At 37.0% G+C, this 26,738-nt stretch overlaps 1 long non-coding RNA gene across 1 annotated transcript in view; it reads right to left on the bottom strand.

The window, feature by feature from the left end:
• LOC125964246 (uncharacterized) overlaps positions 1-26,350 on the bottom strand; it is a 96,783-nt gene extending 70,433 nt beyond the window's left edge. Inside the window, exon 1 of the long non-coding RNA XR_007477045.1 lies at positions 25,986-26,350. This is a non-coding gene — a long non-coding RNA (uncharacterized LOC125964246). The remainder of the gene's footprint in view (positions 1-25,985) is intronic.
• Between the last annotated feature and the right edge of the window lie 388 nt (positions 26,351-26,738).

Below are 26,738 nucleotides of genomic sequence, written 5' to 3'. Positions count from 1 at the left end.
CCTACCTCACCCTTCTAGGTGGACACAAAGTACCAAGCTGGTGTCCCTGTGCTATGAGGCTGCTTCCCACTAGCTATCTATTTTACATTTGGTAGTGTATATATGTCAATGACACTCTCTCACTTCGTTCCAGCTTACCCTTCCCCCTCCCTGTGTTCTTAAGTCCATTCCCTACGTCTGCATCTTTATTCCTGTCCAGCCCCTAGGTTCATCAGAATCATTTTTTTTTTTTAGATTCCATATATATGTGTTAGCATATGGTATTTGTTTTTCTGTTTCTGACTTCACTCTGTATGACAGACTCTAGGTCCATCCACCTCACTACAAAGAACTCAGTTTCATTTCTTTTTATGGCTGAGTAATATTCCATTGTATATATGTGCCACATGTTCTTTATCCATTCCTCTGTCGATGGCAATCCTGGTCACTTTTATATAGCTTGCCTCCCCTGTCCAAAAGCCCCCAAACCCCTTTTCCTTTGTTGGTCTTTAAACTCACGTTCTAACCATCCATTTGTGTTACTTATCACTGAGTGCTCCCATGTGTATATGTGCAATGCACATGTTAATAACCTGCTTGTTTTTCTCTTGTTAATCTGTCTTCGGCCAGTCTAATTTGTAGGACCCCTACTGGTAACAGTAACATGGTCAGAGGAGGAGATTTTCCTTCACCTACAACATCTTCCTTTTCTCTCTGAGCACAAACCATGGATGTGCCCCTTCTCTACTTTGGTCCTGGTTCTTTGCTTCTCATAGGTAGTATAACCTTGACCAAATCACTTGCTACTTCTTTCCATTGCCTTCAGATCTTACACTTCAATAGTAACAATGACATCAGTTATTCCTACTTGTAAGCCTGCTTTGAAAATCATAAGAGATTTGATATTATTCCATGTGGAGGACCAAGTTGACAGAAATTCCTATGAGGTCATGGGAAAGAGCATATTCTGCTTATAAGCTGGTGAATTTGTTGGAGTTTAGTTGTAATCCTGCCCTAGAGCAAGTGATGTTGAGAGTTTCTTTTTCATCACAATCTTACTATGAGTCTCTGACAAGAGTTTGGTAACCTGGTTGGGAAAACAAAACATAGACAGAAATGAAATGTTTATAGAACAGCAGCAAATTCTTCCATAAACCTGACTTTTTTTTTTCTCCCTGCATCAAGGCTCATATGTCACTGATCAATTAGAAGTCATCTCCTTTTCCTCTTAATTCCCATGGTACTATCTACAAGTTGAATTATAATAGTTTCTGTGCATATATTTTCTGTTGGTTTTCCCATCAGGAATAGCCCTGCCAGCAGGACAAACACACTCATCCCTGTATTTGAGTGGGTTTGCCTGGGTTTGTCCAGTTACTCTACTTCCATAGCCAATCAACACCCCCTTCCCTTTTTTGTTAATACATTCTTTCACTAGCTATGTTAATATATTCAATAAAGTACTTCAAATCTTGCAGACTTGACTTGGCAGGAATTCTGTCTCTCAGGTGACTCTGCCTATAAATTGATTATATGTTAAGTATATAGTTTAACTCTTTGAGGGCAATCTTTTTTATTCAATATCCACATTCTTGTGTGACCACCCAACTGTAGCACTCTGTACTGACAACTGTAGAAAGTAAATTAATGTTTTACTTATAGCCACATTTGAGGTTGGTGCTATATCCTGGACATCAATAGCTATTCTGATGGTGTGAGATGGTATTTTAAGAAATCTCTTAAGTATTGTTCCTCCTTGCAATTATTTCACTTGAGCTTAGGTACCCTGCTGTATTATTTCCATGTGCCCACATTTGCATATTTCCATTGTGGTAAACATCTGCATTCATGCTTATTTCCTTCCTTCCTGTCTCAGAAGATGAAGTGCCCCTCCTACTGCTCAACCCACAACAATCTGGCTTCTGCTTATCCCCCACTTCCTTCCCCCGACAACGGAAATTATCTTTACTGAAAGAAAATAATGCATTAAAATTGCCAAATTCAGTGGATTCTTTTCAATATTTATCTTATTGAATTTCTTTTCTACTTCTGATTGCTGGGCAAGCACTTCTCAAAACTATCTTCTATGCTCTTGGCTTCCCTGACATCATTTATTCTGACTCTAATCAAATATGCCTAACCAATTTTATTATTTTCCTTCAACAGGCTCCTCCTCTTCTGCCCACAGATTTTAACCTAGGTTGTTTCTGAGGGTTCTTTCTGTCTTCAGGCAGTGCTCTTCTCTCTTTGCCTTCTCATGTTGGGTGACAATTAACATGGCTTTAATTACCTCTTACATGCTGACTTTTGAACCTCTCAACCCTGATCTCTCGTTATTTAAACTTATATAACTAACAAGTTACAAATTCCTGAGTATTGGTCATGCTTTGGTATTTCGTACTATGAAAATAAAGCAACACTTTTGCTGACCAAACTTTAAATTCCTCAATCATAGATACTGGTATTAGGTAGAAATCTTTCATGTCATCACAGAGGTATATTCCATATAATTTTCTGAAATTTTTATATTTCACTAGATTTGTGGATGAAAAAGGGGAGAAAATTCTTAAATGTGAAAGAAAAAATTATATAACTGCAGCTGGATATATGATATCTCTCATTGCAGTGTCTAGTGTTCTTTATCCAACGCTATGTTTCTAGCTGTAACTCTACTAGTTTTATATCAATAAATCAAAGCATTTTGTTTGTAAAAGAATCCTTTCAAACTGGTTTAAACAATAAATACATTTGTTATCTCACATATCAGTCATTCTGGAGGCAGAGTGGGCTCCAGGGCTAGTTCCTTCAGTAGCAAGAGGACCTAGTTTTGCTCCATTTTTCAATACCCTTATGTCCTATACATTATTATCAAGTAAACTTATTCTGTAATTGTAAGGGTGACTTAGTTTTAAGAAGTCCATCAACATAATCCTTTACACCCACATGCCAGCTCTAGGCACTAGGTCCAGACATAGCAACATTAAAAGAAAGAGGAGACACCATATTGTCCAGTGGCTCTTTCGAAGAAGTAAAATTTCCTCAGAGACATTAGTAGACTATATTTTACAACTCTTTGTCCACTGTATTAGTTTTCTATTGCTGTCAGAACAAACCATTACAAACTTAGTAGCTTACTACAACACTCATGTATTATCTCACAGTTCTGTAGGACACAAGTCCGGGCAGGCTCTACTGGGTTCTCTGATTAGGGCTTCACAGGCTAACGTCAAGGTGTAGGCTGGACTGGGCTTCTAGCTGAAGGGTCTGAGGAAGAATCCACTTCCAAGTTCACTCAGATTATTCACAAACTCCAATTCTCTGTGGCTGTACGTCTGAGGCCCCTCTTTCCTTGTTGGCTATCAGCTGGGGGTTGATCTCAGCTCCTGAGGGGCTGCCCGCATTCCTCATCAAGTGGTTCCCTTGAATCCTTCTGCTTTGAATCTCTTTCCAGCTGAAATCTCTTTTCAGCTGAAGAAACCTCTCTGCTTTTTTTTAGGGCTGGTGTGATTAGATTTGGCCACACAGATAATTTCCCTTTCTTGAGACCAACTGTGCCAAATCACAGAACATAATCAGGAGACTGATATCTCGTCATATTCATAGGTTTTAGGGATTAGGGTGGGACATCTTTGAGGGGCCATTTTAGAATCATGCCTACAACAGTCACAGGTGGGTCGCATGCCCTTTCCTGAACTAACCATTGTCCAGGCAATGAATTACCATAATTTGCTCAGATAGTTTTCTGGATGGAGCGGGTGGGTTGGGGGATAAACCACAACGTACATTATGTACTCACATAATAATGCTTCCCTTGAGAGGTGCCAAATGGGTTCATATATTCTGTCTATAATATATATATATATTTTTTTTCTTAAAAAGAATACTATTATCTTGTTAATACTCTATTTTCTTCCTTATTGATCATAATGGTATGATACATGTTGGTTAGCATATCAGTTAAACATTTTAGGGGAGGGGAAAAAAGAGACTTTTTGAAGTGAAGCCTAGCATTTGAGAGCAACAGAAGAGAGTCTGTTTTTCCTATTCTATCACGGTAAACTATCTGTAAAAAGAGAGCTGATTACTTGTTAAACTCATGGATGGCAGCAGCATTATGGTTACAGCTTTGGAGTTTCTTACAGGTCTTTATGTAAAATACATAGAATTTGGCAGATGTACACTGATATTGGTTCAGCTGTTATAGGTAAGTCACTTTAGGTGGCTGGGAACAACTTTCTATAAGAAGCCACTGTCCACTCACATCAACTTTCCAGGACCTCCAGTATTACTTTGAGTACCTTTCTAGGAATTGTCTAATTTCTTGTTCCCTCACTCACTTAGCCCATCTGCCACCCTGCTCTGCCTAGTTTGTTGGAATGTTAGGGCAATCTGGCTGTACAGCATGTCACTCTGTTAATATCTAGTGTACCTTGGGACAGTCCAGCTAACAAGGTAGATGTCATTTTTTCTACTCCCCTCTTCACATGTGACCCTCCAGAAGCTGTTCCCTTTGCCCAAGACTATGACTTTCCTCTAAAGAGGAGAACTTTTGATTAGGCAAGAGTATCTAAGTAGGGTTATTTCCATATTAGAATCTCTTAAGTGAAGATTTACCACAGTTAACTCCACCATCTGGCAGGAGTATTCACTATACAATTAGGCAAGACTTCTCCAAGAGCCTGAGCCAGGGTTCAGAGATGTTCCAGGTGAGCTGTACATTCTGCTTGCTTGGCTGATGTGCTGTCTTGTATGTCAGGATGTAGCTCAAGAGCTGATAAAGTTTCTGAATGATAAATAGTTCCAGGAAATAAAGTGATTGGGAAAACACTGGATAGATTTGGGGGTTTTGCTATAAATATGGTACTTTTAGCAAATAAAAGGTCAACTGGATACTAAATCTGGTAGACCTTAATCATTTTCTATTGTTTCTAGATCAATTTTTTCATTTTTAAGCATGAAGAAATGAAGGTCTTAATTGGGTATAATTAGCTTAAGGCAAACATTGAAGTAAGAAAAATTCAGACTTTTAAATTCAGTCTGTATAGTACCTGATTTTAAGCATTCATGGTCAATGGAATCACCAGTCCACTTTATTGTATTGCATAGCTTTGTTATATGTTAGTAATATTATAAAAATGTACATTTGCCAGAAATAAATGTTTAACATCTATAAGGTCTTGATGGATTTCACTATAGACAGACTGCTATTTTCTTTGGGTAACTTAAATTATTCATCCAGCGCTGGAATTCTGGTTACCGTGTTTATAAACAAGGACATAAAACACGGTATATTGGAAACATTATATTCTCAAGAACTTTCCTCTTTATAATTATATAGACTTCCTGTTATTTAGGTATAACTCTTCATAAAGCTAAATTATTTTGTGAATTAATAAGACAAATGAATTTATTAGCATAAATTGGTGAAACTGTGCCATCTAGTGCCCTTTACTGAAAAAAGTATTTTTTAAAATTTATTTTTCAGTCCCCAGAATCTTACACATTACAGATTAAAAATGAGTCTAGAAATCTAGTTTTTCAACCTTAAATATTACAGATAAGAAATATGAGTACAAATAAAAATACAGTTAGGACATATGTGTCTGGAAGAAGAGTGTTCCACATACAGGAAAATATTCTAGCCAATCCTTAGGAATTGGTGTGGTCATTCCAAGCATTTCCTAAGGCTTGTTTACTACATCTAGTATAACATTCTCTGTGCAGTATGTGTATTAGTGGGGAGACTGCAGACCGCTACATAATAAGATTCTTGGCGGTTGGTGGTGAAAGATCTGGAAGCCTGGGGCTTGAAGATTCTTCTCTCCTTCCTTGCCTTTCCCCTGCTACATTGCTACACTGCCCTGTACTCAGAACTGGAGGAAGCAGAGTTGTGCGTGTGTACGTGTTTTGACAAGAGGGGAAAAGAGGAGTCATGAGTCGTATTAGAATAAATGGGGAAATGTGATGGAAAAGGAAGAGAAAAGTTTTAAAATTCTATTTTACGGTACTGGGAGCTGAAATTAATTGACAGAAATCTCCGGAGTCACAGTTATCCAGGTTTGGGTTTGTGTGAATTTGGAATTATCTGATTACTTTCGGAGACTTAATTTTCATATGGCTGAAAAAAAAGGTGGGGGTAGATGGAAAGAAAAGTAAATTCAGGTACCTTATATAACGGGTGTGCAGAAATAATCACGTAATGAATATCAATCCCTTTCAACCACAAATGTGTTAGCAAAAACTTCTTTACTTACCTATATATGTGAGACACATGCACATCGCTTGTGTTAGTTATTATGTCTGTTCAATGAAGCTAAGGATTCGTTTTTTTATCTAGTGACCTTCTCTTATCTATCAATCATGTACCATCTCGTGACTTCGGTTATTTTCTTGACATTTTTTCTATCTTGAATTGCTATCATGTTTTTCAGACTTGTGTCAACAACTATACCTCTATCTATGGATATCTATATATCTACAAAAATGTTTACATACCTCTCAATGTTTTGTTCATAGTGGGCAATCAATAAATCCTTGTTACATTATACACTGGGCTTCAGTAGAATTTTCCTTTACCCAGGTAGAGACACGTTGTCAGCAAAGCCTTTATTTGGCAACCATGAAAAGAAAGTATATTTCTTTAAACACATTTGAGATTTCATAAGCACTTATGTAACTTAAGGTAGCTATTTTATGTTTAATTTTAATTGTGGTAAAAAACATATAACACAAAATATATCATCTTAATCGCTTTTAAGTGTGCAGTTCAGTAGTGTTGAGTATATTCATGCTGTTGTGCAATGGATTTCCAGAACTTTTTATCTTGCTGAGCTGAAACTCTATAGCCATTAAACAACTCCCCATTCCCCCCTCCCCCAGCCCCTGGCAGCCACCATTCTTCTTTCTGTTTCTATGAATCTGACTACTTTGGATACCTCACTTCAGTAGTTATCATACAGTATTTGCCTTTTTGTGACTGACTTATTTCACTTAGCATAATGCCCTCAAGGTTCATCCATGTTGTAGCATGTGACAGTATTTCCTTCCTTTTTAAGGCTGAATATTATTATTGAATTATTAATTCAAGGTAATTGTTTTTAAAGTACTTAGACTGTAGTCAGAAAACTTAATGAGAATTGCTAATCAATTTAACATGGTCTGCATATATAACAGAATATAGCTACATATATTTAGCAAAACACTGTACAATGCTGAGACAGAATTCTAATGAGTGAGAATCTTCTAAAACTTTAATAAGCTCCTTTGAGACCACTGTGCAAGACAATAGGTTTTTTAAAATGCCATGTAAATATGTTCTTAAATTTTTTATCAACAATTTATAAGTTGAGCCACATGATATTTGTATCTCAGTGCTATACTTTCCATTTTTAGAATACTGAATTTAAATGATAAGTGTCAAATTTACTGATTTCCAATCTTTTAAAAGCACACACCGTATTAAAAAAGACTTATTTGGTCTTCATTTTACCCTCTAAAAAGAAAAAGTAAAATGCCTTAGCATTTCATTCATACTTTTTAAAACAAAAGTACTGCATTTAGTATTGTTTTCCTTATTTTCGCACCATTAACAGCATATTAACAGTAAACTGTTACCTGGAACTATCCACTCTAGGAGGACCGTCCCCAGAGTAGCCCAGGATAGGGAGAGCAATCTAAGGATCAGGTTGCTGTGTGTGCCTTGATCTCAAACCCCATTTCCACAGGGCATCAGAAGAATGAGCAGTTGCTGCTGCTTCTAGGCAGATGATTTATTATGTGCACTGATTTTGGTCAAAGTTAAGAATAGAAACATTTTATCTGTCCCTTCCTGAAAAACTCTTAAGTGCAAACTTCATTTAATCCATTTTTATGTAACTTATTCCCTTCATGACTCTACATTTTGTGGGAAAACCTCTCTCAACAACATCTCCCTATCTTCCCCCATAATTGACCTCACTAGACCACATGTGTCTCTGCCTCTGATTACTATTTACCTCGTTTGGCACTGGATTTCTCGCATCACGGTATTCTTTGAAGCAGGTGGGGTGAGGCATATTTTCCAAAGGAGCCCAAGTGGTGTATGGATGCATGTTGCAACCTTTACTGCAAACTCTGATTTACATCTCACCATGTTTTCGTTTTACCTTATTCATGGCATTAGAACAATACAAACATTTCACAGCTCTGCTTGCTTCCTATCCTTGTTTCGTCTCTTTTAACCAACGTTTTACATATTAAATAATCCTGAAACATCTTCCCCTTTTATAAACAATTAATAAATGTGATCATTATTTATTTCTTCCTCACTCTTCCCCTCTCCCATCATATTTTCTCCCCATTTTAGGTAATCTAGCATACCTAGACTTAGGTGATCTAGCACACCTTCTATATATTCTCCATGTTTATGTAATCATATACATAGTATATACTCACATGTACATTTAACATTAATAAAATTTGGGGGGTAATTCCTTGGTTTTAGAAAATGTATGATATATATTTTCTGAATCTTGCTCTTCTCAGTAATACCTCGTGGAAATCATGCCAAGTAAATGAAATGACTTTACTTCAGTCTTCCATGGTGACATGATTTACTGTCATTCCCCTTATTATTAGGTACTTCATTTTTTTCTATTTTTTGACATTTTGCACAATGAAGAAACAAATTTGTGTTTAAATATATGGATGTAAGTAAATATCCATGTATTGCCGGTCCTCCATATCTGTGGGTTTCACAAACTTGAACTCAACTAACTTCAGACCAAAAATAGTTGGAAAAAATTCCAGAAAGTTCCAAAAAAGCTTGAATTTGCTGCTCCCTGGCAACTATTTATATTTAGACAGCTTTTACACTGCACTTACAACTATTTACATAGCACTTACATTGTATTAGGTATTATAAGTAATCTAGAGATGATTTAAAGTATACAGGAGGATGTGCATAGGTTATATGTAAATACTATGTCATTTTACATAAGGGGCTTGAACATCTTGGATTTTGATATCAGTGGGAGTCCTGGAACCAATCTCCTGTGATACCAAGGGATGATGACTGTATATCATTTTATAATGGGGTATTTATTTTTACAAGATATCTATGGGGTATTCACAGGTAACTGATAATTTACATTTCCACCATCCATTATGAAATTACATTTTCTCATATCCTCCCAGAAAATGGTCTTTTGAATCTTTGCCATCCTGGTGGGTAAAAAAGTGATATTTCAGTGTGACCGTGATATGCATTTCCTCCCTACTAGTGGGCTTGAATATTTATTTTGGTTATTTGAATCGGTTCCTCTGTGAATTTGCTTTTTACGTTTTTTTTCCATTTTTCTACTGGGTTTTCTTTCCCTTCCTGATCATTTTTTAAGACTTTATGATATATTGAATAGCAGAGATGTTAAGACTCTTTCTGTGTTCTTTATTGCAAACAACTTTCCAAGAGTTGTTGCTTATATACTGAATTTATTTATGACATCTTACGTTACATAAAAGTTTAAAATTTTGATATTGTCATGTAGTGACTATCTTTTCTGTTAAAGATTCTGTCTCCAGAGTTAAGAAAGAAGTTAAAACTCTCTTTGCCCATAAACATAATTGTCTACATTTTTACACATGAACTTTATTGTTTCATTTTTTTAAGTTTATATCTTGAAACATCTGGAAATTATATTTCTAAATGTGCGATATAGGAGGAAATTCTATTTTCTTATAAATTGGGTAGTCAGTTGTGTCAGCAGAATTTATTAAACAGTTAAAACTTTTCTCACTTAAAGTATTATATTTGTCTTAGATTAAATGTTTACACACACTGGAAACACTTCTGGATTCTTTATTTAGTTCTCCTGATCTGTCTGCTTCTAGGCCAACACCACATTGATTTGATTGTAGTTGCTTATAGCCCCTATATCTTCAGATATTTGATAATGGGAGTTATTCCTCACCATTCTTCTTTTTCCTAATTGTCTATTCACCCACATTTATTATATAAAAATATCAACTGAAATTCTAACTGGAATTGTATAAGATATATTAATTTTAAGAGAATTTATATTTTATGATATTGGCTTCCCATGTAACTTTGGTGTCTTTTCATTTACTCATATCTTCTTTATTTAGGTTTTAAGTCTTTCCTATTGCATAATTCTATGTATATATTCCATGATTTTTGTCATATTCTATGACAAATAGAATTTTTACATATTCTTATGTATATATTCCATTATTGTTAATGGAATTTTTCACCAATTTACTTTTTAGGGTAGATAGAAACTTGTTAGGATAGATAAAAACTATGAGTTTTTATGTATTTAACTTGAACCTGGTCACTTCACTTATTCCTCTTATTAATTATAGGGTAATTTAACACCTTTTCCTGTGATATTTTGATATCCAATTACATTATAGGCAAAAAGATATTTTTATGACTTGTTTTTCAATTTGATACTATTTGTTTTACTGTACCCAATATATACAATATATACTGTATCCAATATAATTAATATAGTTAATTATTATTAAATGATAATTATTAATAATTATTATAGAAGCATCCATTTTTTATTTCAATTGAAGTAGTTCTAGTCTTTTGCTGTTTAGGGTAGTATTTTTTCTGTCTCTAAATTTTGTAAATATTTTTGATTATATTCAAATAGTATCCTTCAATTTCCATTAAATATAGAATTTTTGTTAGAAATTGCTCTTTAATTTTATCAAATGTTTGTTCTGCAACTGTTGATATGAATATATATTACTTTCTGTGATAATTTGTCAATGTAGAGCATTATGTTTTTGAAATGAAATCACCCTTGCAGTCATAGAATTTACATTTTTTTATCTTAATATATTATCCTTTAAAAGCATTGTTAGGGACTTCCTTGGTGGTCCAGTGGTTAAGACTCCTCTCCCAATGCAGCGGGCACGGGTTCAATCCCTGGTTGGGGAACTAAGATCCTGCATGCTGCCTGGCGTGGCCAAAAAAAAAAAATTTGCTATTACTTCATTAGAATTTTAGAATTTTTACATATATATTTATTATAGAGATCAACTGTATTATTCTTTTTTGGGAGAATCTGTGATCATCTTTTGGTATTAAAGTCATACTGGTTTCATGAAGTAAAATGAGAGGATTGTATCTTTATGATTTAGAATATTTTAAATAATATTGGAATTAACTTTTTTTAGGTTACATAAGACATCTGTGATTTTTATCCAGTATTCATTCCTGTTTTTTAAATAACCTCTTTATCTTAGAACAGTTTTAGATTTCCAGAAAAATTGCAAAGTACAGAAACACCCCATCTATACCCTGCAACCCTGTTTCCCTTATTAACATCTTACATTAGCATGACATATTTGATATAATTAATAAGTCAATATTGATACATTACCATGTGTTAATCCGTACGTTACCTGATTTTCTTTAGTTTTTACTTAGTATTGCTTTTCTATTCCAGGATCCTATCTAGGATACTATTGAATATATTGCATTTAGTTGTTAAGTCTCCTTAGGCTCCTTTTGGCTGTGACAGTTTCTCAGACTCCTTGTTCTTGATAACAATGACAGTTTTGAGGAGTAATCATTAGGTATCTTGTAGAATTCCCTTCAACTGGCATTTATCTAATGTTTTTCTCATGATTAGACTGTGGTTATGAGTTTTCCAGAGGAAGACAATAGGGATAAAGCACTATAAAGCACTATTTTCATCACATCACATCAAAGGTACACACTATCAACACAGCTTATGACTTTTGGTGTTAATTTTGATCACCTGGCTATGGTAGTACTTGTCAGGTTTTTCTATGGGACCATTACTCTTTTTTCCTTGTTTCAACACTTCTTCCTCTTTGAGAGGAAGCCACTTTGTGCAGCTCAGTATTTAAGGAATTATGCTCCTCCTTTAGGGAGGGAGTGTCTACATCAAATACTTGGTATTTTGTGATAATTTTATATTTTAAAATTTGTTAAGGTTTCTTCGTAGTCAAATGGAAGATTCTGTATATCAAGTCTAATGACTTTATAATTTATGGCTTATTTTTCATCTGTATGATCTATCCAATTCTGAAAGAGCTGCATTAAATTATCCACTATAATTGCATTTTGATCAAGTTCTCCTTGCATTTCTAATAACTTTTGCTTTGTGTAACAGCTGTTATGTCTAATACATACATTTTTATTATTGTATAATCTTCATAAACTTGGTTTTTTTTCCAGTTTGAGAAATAGTTGACATACAGCACTATATAAGTTTAAGGTGTACAGCATAAATAAACTTGGTTTTTATCACTAACTGATATCTCTTAGTCTTTTGTGGGATTTTAACCCTAAATTCTCCATACTCTGTTACCTTTCTTCAATACTGTTTGAATTTGACTTACTTCACTCTGTATGACAGACTCTAGGTCTATCCACCTCATTACAAATAGCTCAATTTCGTCTCTTTTTATGGCTGAGTAATATTCCATTGTATATATGTGCTTGCCTGGTAACATTTGTCCTATTCCTTTATTCTCAACATGTTTTAGTGATTTTGGTAAATACCATCTATTTGAGATTTAAAAAGAACTCATCTGACAATCTCCACCTTTAATGGAAGAATTTAATGCTTTACACTTAGTGCAGTGATTCATATCCTTGATTTTATCTTTTAAATTTAACTTAATTTTTATTATTTATATTACACTGTTCTTTATTTTTATTTTCCTCATTTATGTTTGATCTAGTGATTAATGATTCCATTTTGTTTGCTTGTGTTAATGTGGAAGACTTACTATAAGAGTTTCATTTTACTATTGGCTATCTTTCCTTTCCTGTGCTCCAAATCAGACACATATTTCTTTACTATTTCTTGAACATAAGATAATTTTTTCTTATTAAGACATCCTATTTCCCTCTTAGTCACTCTCCAAGGTAAGATGAAGTTTTTAGAATATTTTCATTTTTTCTATTCTCATCTTTTCTTCTCTTCCCCATCAGCCATGATTTTTGAGACTTTACCTTCCCCAATTTCTAGTTTTTTCTATATAATTTGTCAGATTATTATTAGTTTCTTATCTACTATGTCTTCTTAGTTGTTAGAGTCCTTCCTTAGAACATATTTTATATATATGTGCTCAGTCTGTTACTGTATATTAACATTCAAACACAATCAGTGGTATATTTACAAAAAACATTCATTGACCAACCCTATTTCCTCACTTTTTTATTGTGTTCTACCTTGAGGCTATGCACATATATCATTTCTTTTTTGGTTAGAGCTATTTCATGAGTCTCTTCAGTTGGTATATGTGAATAATAAAATAGTACTTTCTAAATTCTCATATAGCCACACATGTCTTCCTTATGTCCTATGACAGATGAGAAAATTATTACTGGGTATAGGCTTCTTTGGTGTCCTTGAACTTTTTCTAAAAAGGTAATCTGCATGTGTTTTTCCTTTGCCTGCTACCTTAGAGTGTTAAAGATGAACACTCTGATTTAATTTTGATCCTTTCTCTGTATATGTAACTTTTCTGTCTCAACTTGGACACTGGTGTTTGCCAGTGCCATTGTGGAATCCTCCCTCTAGCTCACTAGTGCCAAGACCTGGCCCCAACAAACAGCCTGTAGGCAACAGCATTGGGACACCTCAGGCCAAGCAACTAAGTGGGCAAGGATAAAGCCCCACCCATCAGAAGACAGGGTGCCTTAACAAAAACAGAAGTATAGATCAATGGAACAGGATAGAAAGCCCAGAGATAAACCCACTCACATACGGTCACCTCATCTTTGATAAAGGAGGCAAGAATATACAATGGCGAAAAGACAGCCTCTTCAATAAGTGGTGTGGGGAAAACTGGACAGCTCCATGTAAAAGAATGAAATTAGAACACTTCCTAACACCATACACAAAAATAAACTCAAAATGTATTAAAGACCTAAATGTAAGTCCAGATACTATAAAACTCTTACAGAAAACATAGGAAGAACACTCTATGACATAAATCGTAGCAAGATCCTTTTTTGACCCATCTTCTAGAGAAATGGAAATAAAAACAAAAATAAACAAATGGGACCTAATGAAACGTAAAAGCTTTTGCACAGCAAAGGAAACCATAAACAACACGGAAAGACAACCCTCAGAATGGGAGAAAATATTTGCAAATGAAGCAACTGACAAAGGATTAATCTCCAAAATATACAAGCAGCTCATGCAGCTGAATATCAAAAAAAAAACAACCCAATCCAAAAATGGGTGGAAGACCTAAACAGACATTTCTCCAAAGAAGACATACAGATGGCCAACAAACACATGAAAGGATGCTCAACATCACTAATCATTAGAGAAATGCAAATGAAAACCACAATGAGGTATCACCTCACACCAGTCAGAAAGGCCATCATCAAAAAATCTACAAACAATAAATGCTGGAGAGTGTATGGAGAAAAGGGAACCCTCTTGCACTGTTGGTGGGAATGTAAATTGATACAGCCACTATGGAGAACAGTATGGAGGTTCCTTAAAAAACTAAAAATAGAATTACCATATGATCCAGCAATCCCACTACTGGGCATATACCCTGAGAAAACCATCATTCAAAAAGAGTCATGTACCACAATGCTCATTGCAGCACTATTTACAATAGCCAGGACATGGAAGCAACCTAAGTGTCCATTGACAGATGAATGGATAAAGAAGATGTGGCATGTATACAATTGAATATTACTCAGCCATAAAAAGAACCGATATTGAGTTATTTGTAGTGAGGTGGATGGACCTAGAGTCTGTCATACAGAGTGAAGTAAGTCAGACAGAGAAAAACAAATATCGTATGCAAACACATATATATGGAATCTAAAAAAAAAAAAAAGAAAAAATGGTTCTGATGAACCTAGGGGCAGGACAGGAATAAAGATGCAGATGTAGAGAATGGACTTGAGGACATGGGGAGGGGGAAGGGTGAGCTGGGAAGAAGTAAGAGAGTGGCATGGACATATATACACTACTAAATGTAAAACAGACAGCTAGTGGGAAGCAGCCACATTGCATGGGGAGATCAGCTCAGTGCTTTGTGACCACCTAGAGGGGTGGGATAGCGAGGGTGGGAGGGAGATACAAGAGGGAGGGGATATGGGGATACATGTATGCATAGAGCTGATTCACTTTGTTATACAGCAGAAACTAACACAACATTGTAAAGCAATTATACTCCAATAAAGATGTTTGGAAAAAAAAAAAAAAGGAGACAGGGTGCCTTAAGACCCCTGAGCCCACAGCTACCTCTGGCCATGGCCCTGCCCACCAGAGAGGCTAGGACCCAGGGCCACCCACCAGTGGGCAGGCACCAGTCCCTGAATCCTTGAACTCCAGGAAGCCACCACTAGTCTCTGGACCAGCCTCACCAGATAGCAGGCAGACACCAAATGCAAGAAAATCACAATACCACAGCCTGTGAATCCAGTCTGCCCAAAGCAGCCCAGATCCTGTCCTGGGACCAGCTGGGCCTTGGTCCTGCCTTTTAGCAGGCCAACAAAAGCCTCAGGATACCCAGGCCCGCCACCTCACCAGCAATCCAACACCAGCTCCGCGACCCCTGGCTCCTGCAACTAGACTCTAGTACCCAGCTCTGCCTGCCAGTAGGCTGGCACTAACCACAGGAACTGGCTCTATCCACCAGTGGGCAGGAAATGGCCCTGGAGTCTTCTGGACTCTAACTCCACCCATGAGTGAACCAGCATAAATCCCAGGACTCCTGGGGTGGCAGAGTCAGCTGCCTCATGACCTGGTTCTACCAACCAGCAGCTGGCAGCCTCCACAGAAGGCATGGCCTGACCAACCAGACCTGGGGGCCAACCAAGCCTACTAGATCATCTACATAGTCAACTTGCCATAAAATAAGGACCCATGCAGCCCTCATAAGTGGAACCCCTAGAACATATAATTTGGGTGATGGGAAGGCAGTGTGCTGCTGGATACATAGCTCATCTCCTACAAAAGGCCATTTCTCCAAGGTTGGGAAATATAAGCAGCCTACAAGATATATAAAAATAAAAATAGTAACTTAGGCAAAATGAGGTAACAGAGGAATATGTTCCAGACAAAGGAACAAGATAAAACTAGGAGAAGAAGAACTAAGTGAAGTACAGATAGGCAATCTACCCAAGTAGGAGTTCAGGGTACTGATCATAAAGATGACTAAAGAACTTGGGAGAAGAATGGATACACAGAGCGAGAAGTTATAGGTTTTAAACAAACAGTTAGAAAATATAAAGAACAGCCAAACAGAGATGAAGAATACAATAACTGAAATGAAAACTACACTAGAAGGAATCACAGTAGGCTAAATGATACAGAGGAACAAATTAGCGAGCTGGAAGAGAGAGTAGTGGAAATCACTTCCACTGAACAGAAAAAAACAAAAAAAATGAATGAAAAGAAATGAGGACAGTTTAAGAGACATCTGGGATAATATCAAGTGTACTAATGTTCACAACATAGGGGTCTCAGAAGGAGAAGTGAGAGAGAAAGGGCCTGAGAACATATTTGAAGACACAACAGCTGAAAACTTCCCTAACCTGGGAAAGGAAACAGACATCCAAGTCCAGGAAGCATAGAGAGTCCCATATGGTATTAACCCAAAGAGGAACACAGCAATACACACTGTAATTAAAATGGAAAAATTAAAGATAAAGAGAAAATATTAAAAGCAGCAAGGGAAAAGCAACAAATAACATAAAAGGGAACTCCCATAAGGTTATCAGCTGACTTTTCTGCCGAAACTCTGCAGACTAGAAGGGAGTGGCATGACATATTTCAAGTGATGAAAGGGAAAAACCTACAACCAAGAATACTCTACCCAGTAAGGTTCTCATTCAGACTTGATGGAGAGACCAAAAGCTTTACAGACAAGCAAAAGCTAAAAGAGTTCAGCACCATCAAATCAGCTTTACAAGAAATGTTAAAGGAAATTCTCTAGGTGAAAAAGAAAAGGCCACAACTAGAAACATGAAAATTATGAAATGAAAAAAGCTCCTCAATAAAGACAAACATACAGTGAAGGTAGGAAATTATCAATACACAAGCTAGTAGGAAGGTTAACAGACAAAAGCAGTAAAATCATGTATATTCAGAGTTATCAGTTAAGGGATACAAAAAACAATTAGATGTAAAATATGATATCAAAAACAGTAATCATGAGGGGAGGAAAGTACAAATGCAGTGTTGTTAAAATGCATTTGAAAGTAAGAGATCAGCAACTTAAAACAATCATGTATACATACAGATTGCTATATAAAAATCTGATGGTAACTACAAACCAAAAATCTAAAATAGATATACACACAAAAAAGAAAAAGGAATCCAAACATAATACTAATGAGAGTCATCAAATCACAAGAGGACAAAAGAAGAAAGGAACGACAACAAGGAAAAACTAACAAAACAACCCCAAAACAACAAAATACCAATAAGAACATACATACCAATAATAATCATAAATGTAAATTGACTAAATGGTTCAGTCAAGAGACAGAGAGTGGGTGAATGGATGCAAAAACAAGACCCTTATATATGCTGCCTTCAAGAGACTCATTTCAGGGCTTCCCTGGTGGCGCAGTGATTGAGAGTCTGTCTGCCGATGCAGGAGACGCGGGTTCGTGCCCCGGTCTGGGAAGATCCCACATGCGGCGGAGCGGCTGGGCCCGTGAGCAATGGCCACTGAGCCTGCACGTCTGGAGCCTGTGCTCTGCAACGGAAGAGGCCACAACAGTGAGAGGCCCGCATACCACAAAAAAAAAAAAAAAAAAAAGACTCATTTCAGGTCTAAAGACACACACAGACTGAAAGGCAGGGAATAGAAAAAGGTACTCCACACAAATGGAAATGAAAAGAAAGCCAGGGTAGCAATACTTTTATCAGACAAAATAGACTTTGAAACAAAGACTGTTACAAGAGATAAAGAAGAACATTACATAAGGATCAAGGGATCAATCCAGGAAGAAAATATCACAATTGTAAATATATATGTACCCAATATAGGAGCACCTAATACATAAAGCAAATATTAACAGACATAAAGGGAGAAATAGACAGTAACACAATAATATCAGGGGCCTTTAACACCCCACTTACATCAACAGACAGATCATCCAGACCGAAAACCAATAAGGAAACACTGGTCTTAAATGACATATTAGACCAAATGGACTTAACTGATATTTACAGAGTATTCCATCCAAAAGCAGCAGAATACACCTTTCTTCAAGCGCACATGTAACATTTTCCAGGATAGATCACGTTAGGTCATAAAATAAGTCTCTGAATTTAAGAAAACTGAAATCATATCAAGCATCTTTTCTGACCACAACACTATGAGACTAGAAATCAACTACAAGAAAAAACTGCAAAAAACCACAAACCCATGGAGGCTAAACAATATGCTGCTAAAAAAACAACCAATGGATCACTGAAGAAATTAAAGAGGAAATAAAGAAAACCTAGAGACAAATGAAAATGAAAACACAACAACCCAAATCTATGGGATGCAGCAAAAGCATTTATAAGAGGGAAGTTTATAGTGACACAAGCTTCCCTAGGAAACAAGAAAAATCACAAATAAATAACCTAACCTTAATCTTAAAGCAACTAGAGAAAGAAGAACAAACAAAACCCAAAGTTAGTACAAGGAAAGAAAAAATAAAGATCAGAGCAGAAACAAATAAAATAGAAACAGAAAAGCAATAGAAAAGATCAATGAAACTAAGAGTTGGTTCTTTGAAAAGATAAACGAAATTGATAAATCTTTAGCCAGACTTATCAAGAACAAAAGAGATAGGGCCCAAATCAATAAAATCAGAAATGAAAAAGAAATTACAGAAATACAAAGGATCATAAGAGACTACCATGAACAACTATATGTCAATAAAATGGACAAACTAGAAGAAATGGAAAAATTCTTAGAAATGTGCCATCTCCAATGGCTGAACTAGGAAGAAATAGAAAATATGAACAGACCAATTACAAGTACTGAAATTGAATCTGTGATGTAAAAACTCACAACAAACAAAACTCCAGAACCAGATGACCTCACAAGCGAATTTTATCAAACATTTAGAGAAGAGTTAACACGTATCCTTCTGAAACTATTCCAAAAAATTGCAGAGGAAGGAACACTTCCAAACTCATTCTATGAGGCCAGCAACACCTAGGTACCAAAAACAGACAATCACAAAAAAAGAAAATTACAGGCCAATATCACTGATGAACATAGATACAAAAATCCTCAACAAAATATTAGCCAACTGAATCCAACAATACATTATAAGGATCACACACCATGATCAAGTGGGATTTATCCCAGGGATGCTCGGATTTTTCAAAATTCACAAGTCAATCAATCAATGTGATATACCACATTAAGAAATTGAAGAATAAAATATATGATCACCTCAATAGTTGCAGAAAAGCTTTCAACAAAATCCAACATCCGTTTATAATAAAAACTTTCCAGAAAGTGGGCATAGGGGGAACATACCCCAACATGGTAAAGGTATCATATGACAAACCCACAGCTAACAACATACTCAATGGTGAAAAGCTGAAAGTATTTCCTCTAAGATCAGTAAGAAGACAAGGATGCCCATGATGGAAATCCATGAAAAAGTTCATGTTGCAGCTAGAGTTGTAAGGCAGTGTGGAGGTAGAGCTTCTCTTCCTTGGGAAGTCCTCTGTCTGTTTTTTGTTAAGGTTTCAACTGGCTGGATGAAACCCACTTACATTATGGATAGTAATCTGTACTTTGATTAGTTAAATGCTAATCTAAAATATACCTTCACTTCACATTTAGATTAGTGTTTGCCCAAATGTCTAGGTGCTATGGCTTAGCCATGCTGACATATAAAATTAACTGACACAGCATCCTTTGTCATTCTTTGTGACCTGCATTATCCTATACCAAGGCCAGGTAAAAATACCACACGGAAACTGCAAATCAATATATTATCTGAGGGACTTTCCTGGTGGTCCAGTGGATAAGACTCCATGCTCCCAATGCAGGGGGCCCAGGTGTGATCCCTGGTCAGGGAACTAGATCCCACATGCATGCTGAAAATAAGAGTTCGCATGCTGCAACTAAGAGTCTGCATGCCGGAACTAAGAAGTCCACATGCCGCAACTAAGAATCCTACATGCTGCAACTATGAGACTGCATGCCACAACTAAAGATCCTGCATGTTGCAATGAGGATCCTGGGTGCCGCAACTAAGACCCGGGGCAGACAAAATAAATTAAAAAAAAAATCTTATTTGACTATACCCATAAAACTACTCAGTAAAATACTGGGAAACCTAACCTGACAGCATATTAGCAGGAACAAGTCAGATTAATTCCAGGAATGCAATGGTGGGTCAACATAAGGAAATTAATCAATATAATATACACATAAACAGAGTGAAGGTGAACAACCACATGATCATCTCAACTAATGCAGAATAACCTCTTGACAAAATCCAGTACGTTTTGATGATGACTCAATAAAATAGGAATTGAAAAGGAACTATTTTAACATTAATGGAAAAAACATTTTTTCATATTCACGTATGGGGAAGCCATTCTGGCTTATACATGCTTTGTCCTGAACTTTATGGGCTGTCAAACAGACAATATTTTTCAGCTTTAACCATTAAGGAATGTCCACTTTGAAGAGGAGTAATGCCTCCTTTTCTATCATGCTAAGGCTAGTATTTTTTCGAAGATAAAGTTCCCTTCCCAGATGACAGGGTCATGCTGGCTCACTGTGTACCTGCTAAACTGTAACTACATCTCTGTTGAAACCTTAAAGGAATGTACCCCTGTCATATTTGATGTATGTTCTTTGTTCTGACAAGATATAAAATTGTGCTGAAAACCAAAAGAAAAAAAAAAAAAGAGACAAGGATGCCCAATCTTGCCACTTTTCTTCAACACAGTACTGGAAGTCTTAGCCACAGCAATCAGAGAAGAAAGAGAAATGAAAGGAATCCAAATTGCAAAAGAAGAAGTAAAACTGTCACTGTTTGCAGATGACATGATACTATACATAGAGATACATACATAGTGTTTGGCTGGTGTTTCATTTTATATCTTACTATCCTTTTAAACATTAATTCAGCAAACATTTAAAATGTACTCTTTAAAGTGTGCTATGCTAAATGCTGTGAAGAATTAAGCTCTCAAGAGCTTAGCATTCATAGATAACAACTGAAGAGAGGGCATTTCCAGACAGAGATAAATTCTTGAGCAAAATCACAGAGATGGAAAGGGCAAGGTGACCAATATGTAACTTGTGTGAATGGGTAGTAGTGGAAGACATAAGAATTGAAAGGTATATTGGGTTGTTTGAAACACCCAATGCCAAACTTATTCAGTAAACAATAGGAGACTCCTGAGCAGGAGAGTGGCATTCTCAAAATCATACTTAGAAGATTAACCCAACTGCACTATGTGAGATAAATTGTAATAGAGAGACTGGAAAAGGAATTCCAGTTGAGACATTACAATAGACCAAATCAACAAAATTACAGGGGTGAGATGGGGTGAGAGGGTGGATTGCAGAAAGATCCCAGAGGTGGAAACAACAGAACTTGGATGTGGGAGCACAAGAAGTAGAAGTAGTCTAAGATGTTTCAAGCCTAATGTATGAGAGGATGTTGCTCTTCTGAACAGAAACAGGAGATTAGGAGGATGATCAGGCTTTCCAGAGAAAATGAATTAAGGTTTGGGAATATTTAATTTGAAATGTTGGTGGTTCACTTATATTTAAGTGTGAAGCAGACACTTGGAAATGCATGAAGCTCAAAGAGGATATAGGATTTATGAGAATGAATAAAATTACCAAGGGAGAAAGAGAGAAGAGGATGGGAGAAAAAAGAAAAATGTGAGACAACAATCGAGAAGACAGTAGGTGCTGTCAAAAGAAAGTATAATGAGAATCTGGAGGGTAGGGTACCTTGGACACCAAAGGAGGGGAAAGCTTTTCAACAGGATGACTGTGGATGAAACTGAGAGGTGTTCTTCTTTACAATGATTCCCTTCTCTTCAGTAACAGAAACTGGTACCTAGAAAGGGGCTATATTGCCTAGTCTCCTTTACAGCTAGAAGTGCCTATTTACATAGTTTGGGCCAATGAAATGCAATCATACATTTTCTGTGTTACATCCAGGAAGTCTCCTTGAAAAGGAGGGGGGGCATACTTCTATTTTCCCTTCCTGCTCCTAATAATGGCTGGAGCTCCAGCAGATAATTTTTGGATCAGAAGAGATCTCAAGAATGGGAACTGGGGGCTTCCCTGGTGGCGCAGTGGTTGAGAGTCTGCCTGCAGATGCAGGGGACATGGGTTCGTGCCCTGGTCCGGGAAGATCCCACGTGCCGCAGAGCGGCTGGGCCTGTGAGCCATGGCCACTGAGCCTGCGCATCTGGAGCCTGTGCTCCGCAACGGGAGAGGCCACAACAGTGAGAGACCCGCGTACCGCAAAAAAAAAAAAAAAAAAACACAAAAAGAATGGGAACTGCACATCAAGATATGGAGCAGCACAATACAGCATCCTAGTTTCCTGCCATCAAGGAGCCACCACGTCACCTCTGAAAGATACTTCTAGATTTTCTTTTTTAGAAATAAATAAACATGCAGCCACACTCAAATAAGAGTTGATTAAAAAAACTATTGATTATTTGGTGTGGGAGTAGAGCCCAGTTGGGGGCATTTTCCAAATAATGGCTATGAAAACAGGTTCTAGAGTCAAACTGACTAGCATTAAATTCAGCTCCATCATTCATTAACTATGTGACATTGAATAAGAAATTTAATGGCTCTAAGCCTCATCATATTAATAGAGTAGACATATTAATAGAGCAGACATATTAATAGAGCCTACCTCACGGGTTATGTGAGAAATGATTTAGATTATTGATGTAAAGTGCTTCACACAGTGCTAGCACATAGTAGGTGCTCAACGAATGTCAGTGATAAAACCTCAGGTGGTCATTGGGTAATATGGTATAATTTAAAAAATACACTTCATGAAATGAAAATCAAAATTACAATGAGGTACCACCTCACACCAGTCAGAATGGCTATCATTAAAATGTCTACAAATAACAAATGCTGGAGAAGGTATGGAGAAAAGGGAACCTTCCTACACTGTTGGTGGAAATGTAAGTTGGTGCAGCCACTATGGAAAACAGTATGGAGGTTCCTCAGAAAACTAAAAATAGAAGTATCATATGATCCAGCAATCTCACTCCTGGGCATATATATGGACAAAACTATAATTCAAAAAGATACATGCACCCCAGTGTTCACAGCAGCACTATTCACAGTAGCCAAGACATGGAAACAACCTAAATGTCCATTGAGATGAATGGATAAAGAAGATGTGGTACATATATACAATGGACTACTACTCAGCCATAAAAAATAACAAAATAATGCCATTTGCAGCAACATGGATGCAACTAGAGCTTACCATACTAAGTGAAGTAAGTCAGAAAGAGAAAGACATATGATGTCATTTATATGTGGAATCTAAAATACGGAACAAAGAAACCTATCTATGAAACAGGAGCAGACTCACAGATATAGAGAACAGACCTGTGGTTGCCAAGAGGAGGGGATTAGGGGAGGGATGGACTGGGAGTTTGGGGCTAGTAGATGCAAACTATTACATACAGAATGGATAAACAACAAGGTCCTATCGTATATCCTGAGATGAACCATAATGGAAAAAATATAAAAAAGAATGTATATATGTGTAACTGAGTCACTTTGCTGTAGAGCAGAAATTAACACAACATTGTAAATCAAGTATACTTCAATAAAAAATAAATTAAAAAAACACATTTCATGATTTCAGAATATCAAATCTGCAGTTTAAAGAAACATAAATTTATATTAAACAAAGTAATGAACATAAAATATATTTTGTAAGCTTCAAATCATATAAATGAAAAATTTTACCATTTTAACTTGAGTGCATATCAATTTACAACGTGACCTCTAATAACACTGACAAAGTATATTCATTTGATTTTGATACATGCCAAATGATTTATTACCATTGCTTGATTTTTTTTTTTTTTTTTACAAAAAGCAAAACAATGGAAAACCAGTAAGTCATAATGGGTTGTAGAAATTAGTTTCAAAAACAATTCAGTTTTATAATATTTATAAGGTATTTAACTCTACTTAAAGCAAATTCGCACCCCTCAAGCTTTATTTTTAAAGTTTATTCTTGTGGGAGCCAGCACAGAGGAATGGAAAGAACCCAAATTTTGCAGTCAAATAAACCTGAGTTCAAACACAGTTTCCATCTCTTACTAATACTATGGAAATGGTTGTATAGTGTGGTTGATTAGCATTAAAACTATTTTGCAGGAACTGAGAAATGCTGAACCAAATTCTTTATTTTGTATTCATAAATAATTATAATACTGTGTTAACATTTTAATTTTTTTTAGCAGTACACTCATTCTAAACTATTTAAGAAATATTTACCACACTGAGAGATAATTAAAAAGGTTGCTGTTCTCATTTAAAAATATTTTCCAATTCTTAAATACTGTGTACCATTCTGGTTACTGAACCATAAGAGGGAAATAATAGCTGGGAAGGGTAAACAGAAGAACAGCCACAGTAATTCAAGGAAATAGAGGAAGGATTTTCACACTAAAAACTTTTCAAAGAAAAGCCTTTTGCAAGGAACACAGAATCCTTAGAGACGAAGTGTTACAAAATCAAAGAATGTAGAGGTTGTATCAGTGGTGTGATATTTAGATGGGATCTGGCCAGTGTATCAGTGGTGTGATATTTAGATGGGATCTGGCCACAAGGCCCAGAAACGCTAGAGTCCTGCCATTGATCAGCTACCCCTCTCTGTGAGGTCGCTGAGGAAAGAACATGGACTGAGGAGTCAGGCAACATAAAGAAATTCTACATTTCTAGGTGGTACCTAGGTCTTAAGGCTACAAACTCCCCTTTAGAGATCTGTAAATAAACTAGGATACACCTATGAAGAGCTCCTTTTGTCTAAGTTAGGTTAGGTCCAGTGGACAAAAATCAGATCAGACAGAAAGCATATAAAGCCTGCTTTACCACTTCCATTTCCAGTCTCAAAGCCAACTCTACCGCAGGAAAGAGTAATCTAGACTGTTGCAGATGTGAAAAGCCAGAAGGAGGATGTGAGAGCCTTCACCAGTGCCTACAGCAAAATGGCTGGCATCTGAATTTGCTTTTTGGGGTCCCCATATAGTTGAGTATCTAGTTTCTTAGTAGGAAGAGGAGGTATCCAAAGTACTGTAATATTTTTCTTATCATTTTATTCATCTCTCTTGTCATCTCTTGTTATGAAGTACACATGTCTCTTTTTCCATTAGATATAGAACCCTTGAGGATGAAGACTTTCTTATATCTTTGTATCCCCATAACTTAGAAGGATACTGAACCTACGGCATATGCCAGTAAGCGTTTTTTAAGTGACTAAATGATTATTCAGGAAGCTACTGGGTAGGAAAAAACGTACGACAGATACATTCTTGAGAGGCAGCTAAGGCTTGTATGGAGAGCATTCTAACATATATGGAACAATTAAGCCACAATAAATGACCCACAGAATTGAGTACTGAATCGTATCCTCCAGAGTATAAATAAGTACGAATTTGTAGTAGGAACACATTAAAGTACTGTAGCTCATTGGGGGTAAGGCATGGTCAAGATAGGATAGGATTTGTTTAAGCCTTTAGAATGGTTAGAATCTGGATGGAATCCTTGCTGGGAAAAAACAAAAAAATCCCGAGACAACTTTCAGGTGGATTCTGACATAGACTCCTTAAGGCCTTTGAAGAAGCCTGGTTTCTTTCGCCTAAGGTTAAGAGACTCCTTGGTTTAGTGGGGTGGACTGGGCTTTTTCAAGGTCTTTGCTCTACTTATACACAATGTAATAAATCAATGCTGCCGTTGCCTGGTATCTGACAACAGGAGCAGCTTTCAGTTACCTGAATTTGCATTGCTTCGGTTGGTGAGTTTTTCGTCTCCTTCCCCCGGTTCTCTGTTTCTTGTCACCACCACCTTCTGGGTTTCTCTTAGCACCCTTTGGACTATCTATGGGATAAAGTCAGAGTGCTTTCCCCCTGGGGTGCGAGTATAGTCGTGGTAGGAGTTGGGGATGAGGCTGCGGAAGCATTTCCGTTTGCACTAAGGCTTTTCTTTCGCAGTAGCTGCTAGTCTCTTCCCAGCTGCCCTGACTTAAAGGGGAAATGGACCACGGTCAAATTACCCCTAACGCCTTCCAAAGCGTTTTCTAGAGCTTTTCTGAATCGCGATGCAACGCGATAAAAGGAGCAGCTGGCCTCGGCCCCGCCCCCTGCTGGAGGACGCCAAGAGCGCGGGGCGGAGCGAGTGGGGAAGGCGTGCAGCTCGGTGCGCATGCTCCCAGGGCTCGGCCAGGGAAAAGCGCTTGAACCTCTCTCACAGAGACTTCCGGGTGGAAAGAAATGGGCGGAGCCAGCTCCGGAAGCGGAGGGGTGGGCGCCTACTATTTAACCTCCTTCCTTGGAGGAGCGCTTCCGCTCTCGGTTGGTGAACGGATGAACGTGCGGGAAGTCTTCTCTGTGCTCATGCTCCTTTTCAGTTTTCCACGCGGCTAGGAATCGACCTGGGAGTACTCTGACACCAATGAGCAGGTGGGGCGATAGCCCCTGCGCTAGCACCTTCATTTACAGAAGTTTTTCCCACGCCTCCTGAAGTTG

Source organism: Orcinus orca, chromosome 4, assembly GCF_937001465.1.
Source record: "Orcinus orca chromosome 4, mOrcOrc1.1, whole genome shotgun sequence".
Classification (NCBI taxonomy): domain Eukaryota; kingdom Metazoa; phylum Chordata; class Mammalia; order Artiodactyla; family Delphinidae; genus Orcinus; species Orcinus orca.
This window is presented reverse-complemented; position numbering and strand designations above follow the sequence as displayed.